This window comes from Mauremys reevesii, linkage group 15 (assembly GCF_016161935.1).
Source record: "Mauremys reevesii isolate NIE-2019 linkage group 15, ASM1616193v1, whole genome shotgun sequence".
Classification (NCBI taxonomy): Eukaryota; Metazoa; Chordata; order Testudines; family Geoemydidae; genus Mauremys; species Mauremys reevesii.
The window spans coordinates 8,648,053-8,658,743 of NC_052637.1; the positions used below are offsets into that span (position 1 = coordinate 8,648,053).

Here is a 10,691-nt window from a genome sequence, read left to right on the forward strand (position 1 = left end):
GCAGAGCGTGGGGGGTGGGTTCTGGGCACCACCAAAAATTCTACAAACCTTCCACCCCTGTACATGGTGATGGAGAAGAAAAGGAAGAGTCTTGTTATTTTCCTGAGCTGCAATATATGCCCTGCAGCATAATATGTAAAACCAGTCTCTGTCTACCTTCTGTTTCTTGTTCCATTACCATCTCCCATTGGCCTTCCCTCTGCAGTGTATCGCTACACAAGAAATGTCCAACAGAACTACCGTGACTGAGTTCCTTCTCTTGGGATTCTCTGATGTGCGGGAACAGCAGATTTTACACTTCCTGATGTTTCTAATGATTTACCTGGCAGCCGTGGTGGGGAATCGTCTCAATATCACAGTCGTAGCCCTCGACCACAACCTTCACACCCCTATGTCCTTTTTCCTGGGAAACTTATCCTTCCTAGACCTCTGCTACATCTCAGTCACCATCCCCAAGTCCATGGCTGACTCCCTAATCAACAACAGACTCATCTCTTTCTCTGGATGTGTCACCCAAGTCTTTTTGGTCGTATCTTTTGCAGTAGCCGAGCTGGCCTTTCTCACAGTGATGGCATATGACCACTACATTACAATCTGCCACCCTCTGCATTACAGGGTTACTATGAACAGAGGAGCATGTGCCCAGATGGCAGCTGGCTCATGGATCAGCAGCATGATCTCCTCTGTACTACACACAGCTAATACTTTTAGGTTACATTTCTGTGAGTCCAATGTTATCACTCAGTTTTTCTGTGATATCCCACAGTTGCTAAAGATCTCTTGCTCTGATACACATGCTAATGTAATAGTCATGACTGCCCTTGGATCACTTCTAGATGTGGTCTGCTTTGTGTTGATAATTGTGTCCTACATTCACAACTTCTCCACGGTGATGAGAATCTCCTCTGAGCAAGGCAGGTACAAAGCCTTCTCCACCTGCATCCCTCACCTGGTTGTTTTTGTTTATTTATCAGTACAGCATCATTTACGTACATGAGGCCCAGGTCAATGTCTTCAACATCTCTGGACCTGACGGCTGCTGTATTGTATTCTGTGGTGCCACCACTAATGAATCCAATCATTTACAGTCTAAGAAACAAAGAGATAAAAAGTTCTCTGTGGAAAATGATAGGCAGGATATTTTTTCCCAACAAAAGCAAATTCCTCACACTGAATTCTTAGCGTCCGACTGGAATAAAGTTTGCTACTGGGGAGCTGCTGGAGCCCCGAGGAGGAGGAGGGGGAGGAGAAGGAGAGGACCATCTGCTGCTGGAGGACCTCATAGCGGCTCTGAAGACCACTGTGGAGGGGGCACTTGAGGACTGAGTATTTTTTGGACTGTGTTCTTGTGGTGGGGGTTTGGACTGTGTCTGTTGGGACTCTGGGGGTGTGGGGTGGAGCCTGCCTCCGGTCCATCCGTGTCCCCCTTCGCCCCCACCACCATCGTTGCCCCCTCCACCACCCCCCGCTGACTGTTTTCTCTCTACCTCAATCTCCTGCCTCTGGGACTGAGCTGCTCACCTGCCTTGCCACGCCCACTTCCGCCATTTGGGCCTGCAGCAGCAGCCAGCTACAATTGACTTTTTGCACAAGTGCTAGTGGGCGCACCCCCCACTCCCACCCCCTTGGCCTGGCCTCCTCTCCTTTGCCACATTTGTCTGCCCCACTCATTTCCCTCTGTGGCCCTGATTGTCCTGCCCCAGCCCTGCAGCTAGCCCCGTCGTCCCTCTGCCCCGCTCCAGCTCAACTTTTTCCCCCACTCCCTGTGCTTCCCCTCGTGCGCCCATGCCCCTTCCATGCGCTTGTGCTCTTCCCCCATTTGAGTTTGCCCTTGTTCACTGCACCCCCCAATGCTGTTAGCCCCCCTGATCCCCTAGTGCAACTAGAGGAGCCGGAATTCCCCTCTGGGTCGGTGACCTGCCACCCTCCCGCCCCTGGGTCCTTGATTGCTCCCCACGCCCCTTTAGCCTTTCCTTTCTGGCACCCTCCTCCCCTGCCTGCAGCCTAGCGGGGAGGGGTGGTCGCCTCCTTTCCCTCCCCTCCCCTCGCTGTTTGTCCCCCTCCCCGCTCTCGTTATGGCGGGGGACGCGGCGGGGGAGACCCCTCGCGATGCTCCCTCCGCACCTCCTCCAGAAGCCCCCATGTCCATTCCCCTAGCCTCTACCTCGACCGCTGCTGCCGGTCTATCTGCCACCGCCCCCGCTGGGGCACCTGCTGGGGCAAGTACCGGGGAGACGTCTGCTGCTGCCACGTCCCTCGCCCCTTCCGATTCTTGGGGAGCCCCCCCAGCTGGTGGGAAAGGTTGGGGTGGGAAGAAGGGTAAGGGCCCCGCTAAAAAGACCAAGCCCTCCATGGCGGGGACTACCCCCGCTGCCGCAGCCCCGCTACCGGCCGCGGAATCCCTCCCCACTGTTCCCTCTACCAGCTCCACAGGTGTCCCTCCCCCGGCCCCCAGGGCGTATGTCAAGGTGGCGGCGGCCCCCCCACCTGCCGCTGCTCCTCCAACCGCCGCTTCCACTTCCATCTATAGCGGCCAGGGCCCCTTCCCCACCTTGACCAGGAAGCACAGCGTCCGTTGCCTCCTGGTGCCCGCCTCGCCCCATGTGGAGACCTACGTGCGGGCGTTGGCGAGGGTGGTGGGCCCCACGGCCATCATGGCAGCCTCCAAAATGTATGGGAGGGTAGTCTTCTTCCTGGCATCTGAGGCCACTGCCCAGGAGGCGGTAGAGATGGGTCTGGTGGTGGGGGGTGTTTTCGTCCCCCTGGAGCCGTTGGAAGACCTGGGGGTCCGTTTGATTCTGACCTCTGTCCCTCCCTTCCTGCCCAATGCCACCCTGCTGCCCGCCCTTTCTGCCCTGGGGCGCCCTATCTCCGTCATCAGCCCTCTCCCGTTGGGCTGCAAGGACCCCGCCCTCCGTCATGTCCTCTCATTCCACCGGCAAGTGCAGCTTCAACTGCCGCCGGCGGTGCGTGATGGAGAGGCGCTCAAGGGGTCCTTTGTGGTCCCCTACCAGGGAGCCCGCTACCGGGTGCATTACTCGACGGGGGAGGCCTGGTGCTACCTCTGCCGGGCGATGGGGCACGTCCAGAGGGACTGCCCCTTGGCCCGGCACGGAGGAGCATCCGGGACCCCCGAGCCACAGCAAGGCACCGGGCCCTGTCACCGCCGATGCCCCTGGCTGCCCGGCACCTGAAGCTGCCCCTCCTCCTTCTCGGTCTACCGTTGTGAAGGAGGGTGTGGCGGAGATAACGCCGGGCGTGGGAGAGGGCCCGCCCTAGGGAGACTCCTCCCTTGTTCCTGTTGCCCCTCTATTGCCTCCCCGAGTCTCTAAGCCATTGCCTTTGCCCCCAGACCCGACCCCTGTTAGCCAGCCCCCGGATAATGCCATGGAGGTCCTTGGTGCATGGGATGCGGGGCAAGCGGAAGACTCGGGCCCCGTTACATCTTTCAGATTCGGAGACCCCCCGGAAGAGCAGGAAGGGGGTCTCTGATGACGAGGCTTCCGCCTTGCCCCCTGACGATGCCCGTTTTGTGGTGCCGGCTGGGGACGACATGGCAGCACCGGACGGTGACACTGCCCCTCCTCCAGGGTCCCTTCCTGAGGAAGCCCCCGAAGGAGCCCCTCTTGTCCCCTTGCCATCCAAAGCCCCCATGAGCACTGAGGTGGGCGTCGCTTCAGGTGTTGGCGGGGAGGGCCCCGGGGTGGCGGACGGCGATCTCCACTCCATCTACGAGGAGATCAAGGCCCTGGGTCTGACCCCAGTTACGCAGGGGGAGGACGACCCTTTGCTAGCAGGCCTCGATCTGAGTGACCTCACCTCGGTCCCCCTGTCCCCGGGTTCCCTTCCCCTGACTGCCGCTTCTGCTCCCGCCTCTGAGGGTCCCCTGGGGTCTTCCATCAGCCCGGCTGCGGGTGGCACCCTGCTGACGGCCGCCGAGCCCATTGGGGCGATGGACGGTGCCCCTCTGCCCGGACCCGAATCCCAGGGGGGGCCCCTCTTTGGTGTGGGCCAACCTACCTCCTTCCCGGACGGGGACCCCATTGCTGCCTTTCCATCTCCAGATGCCGTGGCTGCCACACCTGCCCTAGTTGCTGAGCCCACCATCGTTGAGGGTCCCCTACTCACCCCCCAGATCCCTGAGCCTGACCAAGAGGGGCCACCTTCCTGCGGCCCAACTATTGAGGCTCAGGATCCTGCTTCTGCCCCTCTCCCCGATTCTCTTCCCGATTCCACCCCTACTCCTGACTCCTGCCCTATCCCTGATGCAGGCCCCGTCCTTGTCTCCTCCACCTCCCATGACGCCATTGCTGCCCCTGAGGTAACCCCCCAGGGAGCGGCCTTAGTTGTTTTTCCCTGCCCTGACCCATCAGGGGCTGCTGTTCTCCTTCCGCCGCCCCCTGTTGAACCGGGGAGCGGGGCGGGCTGCATGGCGTCGGCTCATCGGACGCCATGTCGAGGGTCTGCCCCCTGCCTGCCCGCCTTGGTGGGCCATGGGGCTGTGACAGGGGCCCCGCTGGGGGACGGTCATCGGTCCGTTGCCCCGCCCCCCCATGCGCTGAGGGAGGAGCTGCGGGAGTTCCTTGAGGACGTCCGTGGCTCCCGCAACAAGGTCCAACTTGCGCTCCAGCGGTGGGGGGATTTCCATCTGATCCTCTGGGCCATGAGGGCCCTCGTGGGGGAGGGTAAGAGGACCGGGAAGCAGGCCACCGCGGCCTACCGGCAGGTCTGCCTCTTCCGTAGCTCTCTACTTACCTACAGGGTTGGTCACGGATTGCTGCGTGGCCTGACGGAGGCCATGGGCATGTCTGCCGGCAAGTATTCCCCCCAGCCCTCCTCATGGTGCCAATCATCTTTGCCACTTTAAACACACGGGGCTGTAGGATGGGTCTCCGCAGGAGCCAGGTGCTCTCCTTCCTTCGGGATGGGAGGTACTCTGTGGTTTTCCTGCAGGAGACCCATACGGATCCGGCCGCTGAAGCTAGCTGGCAGCTGGAGTGGGGGGACAGGGTCTACTTTAGCCACCTCTCGGTTCGCTCGGGCGGAGTGGTGACCCTGTTCTCCCCCGACCTATGGCCTGAGGTGCTGGGGGTTGCTGAGGCTGTGCCGGGCCGCCTGCTGCACCTCCGGGTCCCCATGGAGGGGCTTGTGGTTAATCTCGTCAACGTCTATGCCCCGACATCGGGCCCGGAGATGTTGCGTTTTTATCAGCAGGCATCCGCCTTCCTCGGCTCCCTGGATCCTCATGAGTGCCTGGTCCTGGGCGGGGACTTTAACACCACCCTCGAGGAACGGGACCGCTCGGGGACTGAGCAGTGCCCGGCCGCCGCAGACGTCCTCCAGGAGATCGTCGAACGCCACTTCCTGGTGGACGTCTGGCGTGACCACCACCCGGACGACGTCTCGACGTTCACCTTCATCCGGGTGGAGGCCCATCGGTCATGCCACTCCCGGCTGGACTGCATTTACCTGTCACATTTCCACCTTTCATGAGCCCACGACTCCAGCGTTCGGCCGGCCCCCTTTCAGGATCATCACCTTGCCACTCTGACGGCCTCTCTCTGCGCGGAGAGGCCAGGGCCAGCCTATTGGCACTTTAATAATAGTTTGCTGGAGGATGCGGGCTTCGTGGCCTCCTTCTGGGAGTTCTGGCTGGCCTGGGGAGGGCAGAGGCAGGCCTTTCCCTCTGCGGAGCGTGCCGGGAGAAGCGGGAGGAGCTCCAGGCCCTCGAGGATCATCAAGCTCGGGGTGCCTTTGTTCGATCCCGCATCCGCCTCCTTCGTGAGATGGATCACGGCTCCTGCTTCTTCTACGGCCTGGAGAAAAGGAGGGGGGCCAAAAAGCACGTCACCTGCCTCCTGGCGGAGGACGGCACCCCCCTCACGGATCCGGCAGAGATGTGTGGGAGGGCCAGGGCCTTCTACGCGACTCTTTTCTCCCCGGATCTGACCGATCCTAACGCTTGCAAAGTGCTCTGGGACGGACTCCCGATGGTCAGCGCGGGCGACCGGGACCGGCTGGCACTGCCTCTCACTCTGGCTGAGTTCTCAGAAGCCCTCCGTCGCATACCCACCAATAAATCTCCGGGCATGGACGGGCTGACCGTGGAGTTCTACCGCGTGTTCTGGGACGTCCTCGGCCCAGACCTAGTCACCGTCTGGGCCGAGTCTTTGCGGGGCGGGGTCCTCCCTCTCTCGTGCAGGCGAGCCGTGCTCGCCTTACTGCCGAAGAGGGGGGACCTCCGTGATTTACGGAATTGGTGTCCCATCTCGCTCCTCAGCACGGACTACAAAATCGTTGCGAAGGCCATCTCGATGCGGCTAGGGTCCGTGCTGGCGGACATGGTCCACCCCAACCAGACCCACACCGTCCCGGGCCGCACGATCTTTGATAATCTGTATCTGATCCGGGACCTTCTGGAATTAGGGTGTAGGGATGGTCTGTCGTTCGCCCTCTTGTCCCTGGATCAGGAGAAGGCGTTCGACAGGGTGGACCATGAGTATCTCCTGGGCACTCTGCAAGCGTTTGGCTTCGGACCCCAGTTTGTGGGTTTTCTCCAGGTGCTGTACACTTCCGCGGAGTGTCTGGTCAGGCTCAACTGGGCCCTGACCTAGCCGGTCAGCTTCAGGCGAGGAGTACAGCAGGGGTGTCCCCTCTCGGGTCAGCTGTACACTCTGGCGATCGAGCCCTTCCTCTGTCTCCTCCGTCGGAGGCTGACGGGGTTGGTGCTCCGGGAGCCGTAGCTGCAGCTGGTCCTGTCAGCATACGCCGATGATGTGCTCCTCGTGGTCCAGGACCCGGGTGACTTGGCGCGGGTGGAGGCTTGCCAGGCCATTTATTCGGCAGCCTCCTCTGCCCGGGTCAACTGGGTCAAGAGCTCTGGCCTGGTGGTCAGGGACGGGTGGCAGGCGAGATCCCTCCCACCCGCGCTTCAGGCCATCCGGTGGAGCGCGGGTCCGCTGCTCTATCTCAGCGTTTACCTTTCTGCCACACATCCGTCTCCGCCGGAGAACTGGCATGGTTTAGAGGGCGGGGTGAGGTCCCCCCTCTTCGGCAGTAAGGCGAGCACAGCTCGCCTGCATGAGAGAGGGAGGACCCCGCCCTGCAAAGACTCGGAAATGGACAGGACTACTCCGGTGCCTGTCTCTCTCCGAGGGAGGGCGCTGGTGCTGAATCAAGTAGTCCTGTCCATGCTCTGGTACCGGCTCAACACCCTGGTTCCGGCCCCGGATTTCCTGGCCAACCTCCGGATGGCGGTTCTGGAGTTCTTTTGGCCAGGGACGCACTGGGTCTCTGCAGGGGTCCTCCACCTGCCCCTGGAGGAGGGGGGGCAGGGCCTGAAGTGCCTGTGCACTCAGGTCCACGTCTTCCGCCTCCAGGCCCTGCAGAGGCTCCTGTATGGTGCGGGTAGTCTGGCGTGGAGCGTATTGGCACACGCCTTCCTCCGCCGCTTCTGAGGGCTCCAATATGACTGGCAGCTCTTTTATCTCCATCCGAGAGGTCTTCCGCAAGACCTCTCTGGGCTGCCGGTCTTCTACCAAGGCCTCCTCCGGACCTGGAAGCTCTTTTTTACGACCAGGTCCGTGGCAGCCACCGTGGGGGTTGATCTCCTCGCGGAGCCCCTGCTACACAACCCCCAGCTTCATGTGCAGGTGGCGGACTCCCCCACGATTCGCCAGAGGCTGGTCTTGGCAGGAGTCACCAAGGTTGGAGACCTCCTGGACTACAACTGGGGAGACTGGCTGGATCCCCTGATGCTCGCTCAGCGCATGGGGCTCTCCAGACCTCGTACTCCCTGGCTCATACTTCAGGAGGTGAAGACCGCTTTACTGCCCACTGCTTGGGCCTACCTCGACCGGGTCCTGTGAGAGGGCGCGCCCCGCACACCTTCCACCTCGGGCCCCGTGGACCTTTTTATCTGGCCTCTGCCCCATGGACCCAATTGACCCCCTCGCCCTTTCACGGCGAGCCGGCTGCCCGATCTGCAGCCGGTTCTGTTTCAGACCGCGCCAAGAAAACATCTGTACACGCTCGTGCTCCACACGCTTCACTACCTCACCCTCGCGTCCCACCCCGATACGAAATGGCGGGACCTCCTGCCACCTCTCGAGGGTGAGGAGCCCCGGTGGGCCGGCCTGTATTCTGCCCTGGTCCCGAGGCCCACCGGGGATGTCAGTTGGCGGCTCCTTCATGGGGCCGTGAGCACGGGCGTGTACTTGTCTGTGGGTTATGAGTGGGCAATGACGGGATTAGAGGCTGTGGGTGTTTGTTTGTGGGGTCTGGGCTGTGTGAGAGAGAGGGAGGGAGATACTCAGGGACTAGGGTAAGAGGGGTTCAGTGGATGGAGGACATGGTGGGGGCTGGAGTCAAAAGGCCTGAATCTCCTCTTCCTTAGAACAGCTGTAATGCATCACAACTCCACTGAGTTACCCTGGGGTCAGAGGGGAGTTAGCCCCATTGAATTACTCCTGACTAAGTGTGGGTTGTGTCAGTCCCATTGACTGCAATGGAGTTACTTCTAACTTTTCTTAAAGTTAGGGTATTTTGGTGCTGATATTTTTTTCAACCACACAGAGAGATCAAACCGGGGCTCAGATGCTCACAGCAGCAGGGTCCCCAGTGCTTGATGGTTATCACACCAGAGTGCAGGCCAGATACCAGCCTTTTGGGGGAAATCAAGTTACAATGCAATTGGCCATAATGTGTAGCTCTCCAGTTAGGTACGTCAGCCTTTGAAGTGGTTGGTGTGGCGCTAAACAGATTACACAGTGTATGTGCATGGAGAGAGCATGAGATGGTTGAACGCTACCTCTGGATCACAAGACCTAAGCTTCTGAAGGAGGAATGGTCTGGCCATCAAACCTGAGCACCACTCAGACACTGAATTTGAATCTAATAGTGGGCCAAAATCTGAAACTAAAAGAAGGTGGCATCTGCCTCTGTCCAGGGGTTTTTAATTTTTGGAAATGTCACCCAAGCACAGCAGAAAATTTGGAAGGTGCTGAAACTACTTTGGAATTAAAAATAGGTTACACATGCACATTCCTGCTGGGCAGAGAGGATTTCTGGGGGGGGGAGGGGATGACAGGAGAGGGTGTTACCCGGTGTCTTTCTGTACCCAAACCTCTCAGTAACTTTACTCCTTATGAGGCGGTGTCAGGAAATTAATCAATGGGGACACAGCACACCCATCTGATAAGTGGTTGATATAAACAGTGCAAACAAGAGTGCTTTCACTTAAAGCTTTTACTTTATTTAGTCTCCAGCACGTACACACACAAACAACAGGTTATGTTGGAGCACCCCAAACTGTAGTTATCTCAAGGTCTGGAGTGGTCCTCGAGTGTCCAGTGACAGATTTCCAGTGGCCAGCCTTCCGTCTACCACCAGGGAACTGAAGATGGATTCACAGCAGAGTTCACTTAACCCAGATCTTGTCCCCTACTTATCCTTACAAGTGTTACATAGCTTTCCAATCAAAACCAACCATTAAACAAGAAGCAGGTGTTAAAAACATGTCACTTAAAATAATAATAAAAAAAACCACTAGCAAGCAATTTTGAGCTGTTAGCCTTGCAGCTGAATTTCCACCTAACAGCAGTCAAAACTATAGCCAGACTTCCTGTTTTTTCTAAGATGCAAATTTCAGCAATTTCAAAAGAGAGCTTACCAGGAAGGATGCAGGCTCATGCTCACATCTTGTGGTCGCTCAACTCCTGAGCTGCTTTTAGCAATGAGCGAGATAATCAGGATTCCAGCTACTGGCAGTGGCCTAGGCATTTGGCTAGTTGACAAAAGCTCCCCTAACAAGGGGTTTTGGGGGTAGCAACAGAGGGGTGTTAAAGGGGGGGATAAATGGGGTGGTGAGTCAATTGGAGAGGAATGGGAGCTAGGTGGGGTGGAGGAGAATGGTGGTCCACTGCGAAGGGGGATGTAATAGTGAATGACAGGAGACTGGGGGGAAATAGGGGAAGAGGCAGAACAGGTATGGCTGACAGCCCCTATTTCCCTCCTGTGTGTATGCCAATATCTGCCAATTCTAGCTATTGCCAGCCCCGGGGAACAGCCTTAACTTTGTGTTAACTAACGTTTTTTTTTGGTTTGTTGCAATAGATAGATAGATCTTATCTAATTTACACTGGTGTAAGCCTAAAGTAACACCATTAACTTTAGTTAACTTAGTTTGGATCATTACCAAATGATCTGGGATTGTTTAGTCTGCAGAAGAGAAGAATGAGGGGGGATTTGATAGCTGCTTTCAACTAACTGAAAGGGGGTTCCAAAGAGGATGGATCTAGACTGTTCTCAGTGGTGGCAGATGACAGAACAAGGAGTAATGGTCTCAAGTTGCAGTGGGAGAGGTCTAGGCTGGATATTAGGAAAAACTTTTTCACAAGAAGGGTGGTGAAGCACTGGAATGGGTTACGTAGGGAGGTGGTGGAATCTCCCTCCTTAGAGCTGTGGAGTAAGATATTGTGAGAGAAATTCTGTGGTAAATAATGTTAATAATTAATGTTTATAAGAAAATCATGATCTGGGCATAGTCTTGAATAGGAAATGAGTCTCAATAATTTGCCTTATCTATCTATCTATCTATTCACAATCAAATAGAAATCTATCAGTATGACACAATTAGGTTGTGTGTTAGGACAAAGAACGGTCCTCCCTCTCTCTCTCTCTCTCTTTCTATC

At 57.6% G+C, this 10,691-nt stretch overlaps 1 pseudogene; it reads left to right on the plus strand.

The window, feature by feature from the left end:
* The first annotated feature begins 223 nt into the window (after nt 1–223).
* LOC120383544 lies at nt 224–1,182 on the plus strand (annotated as a pseudogene).
* The last annotated feature ends 9,509 nt before the right edge of the window (nt 1,183–10,691 follow it).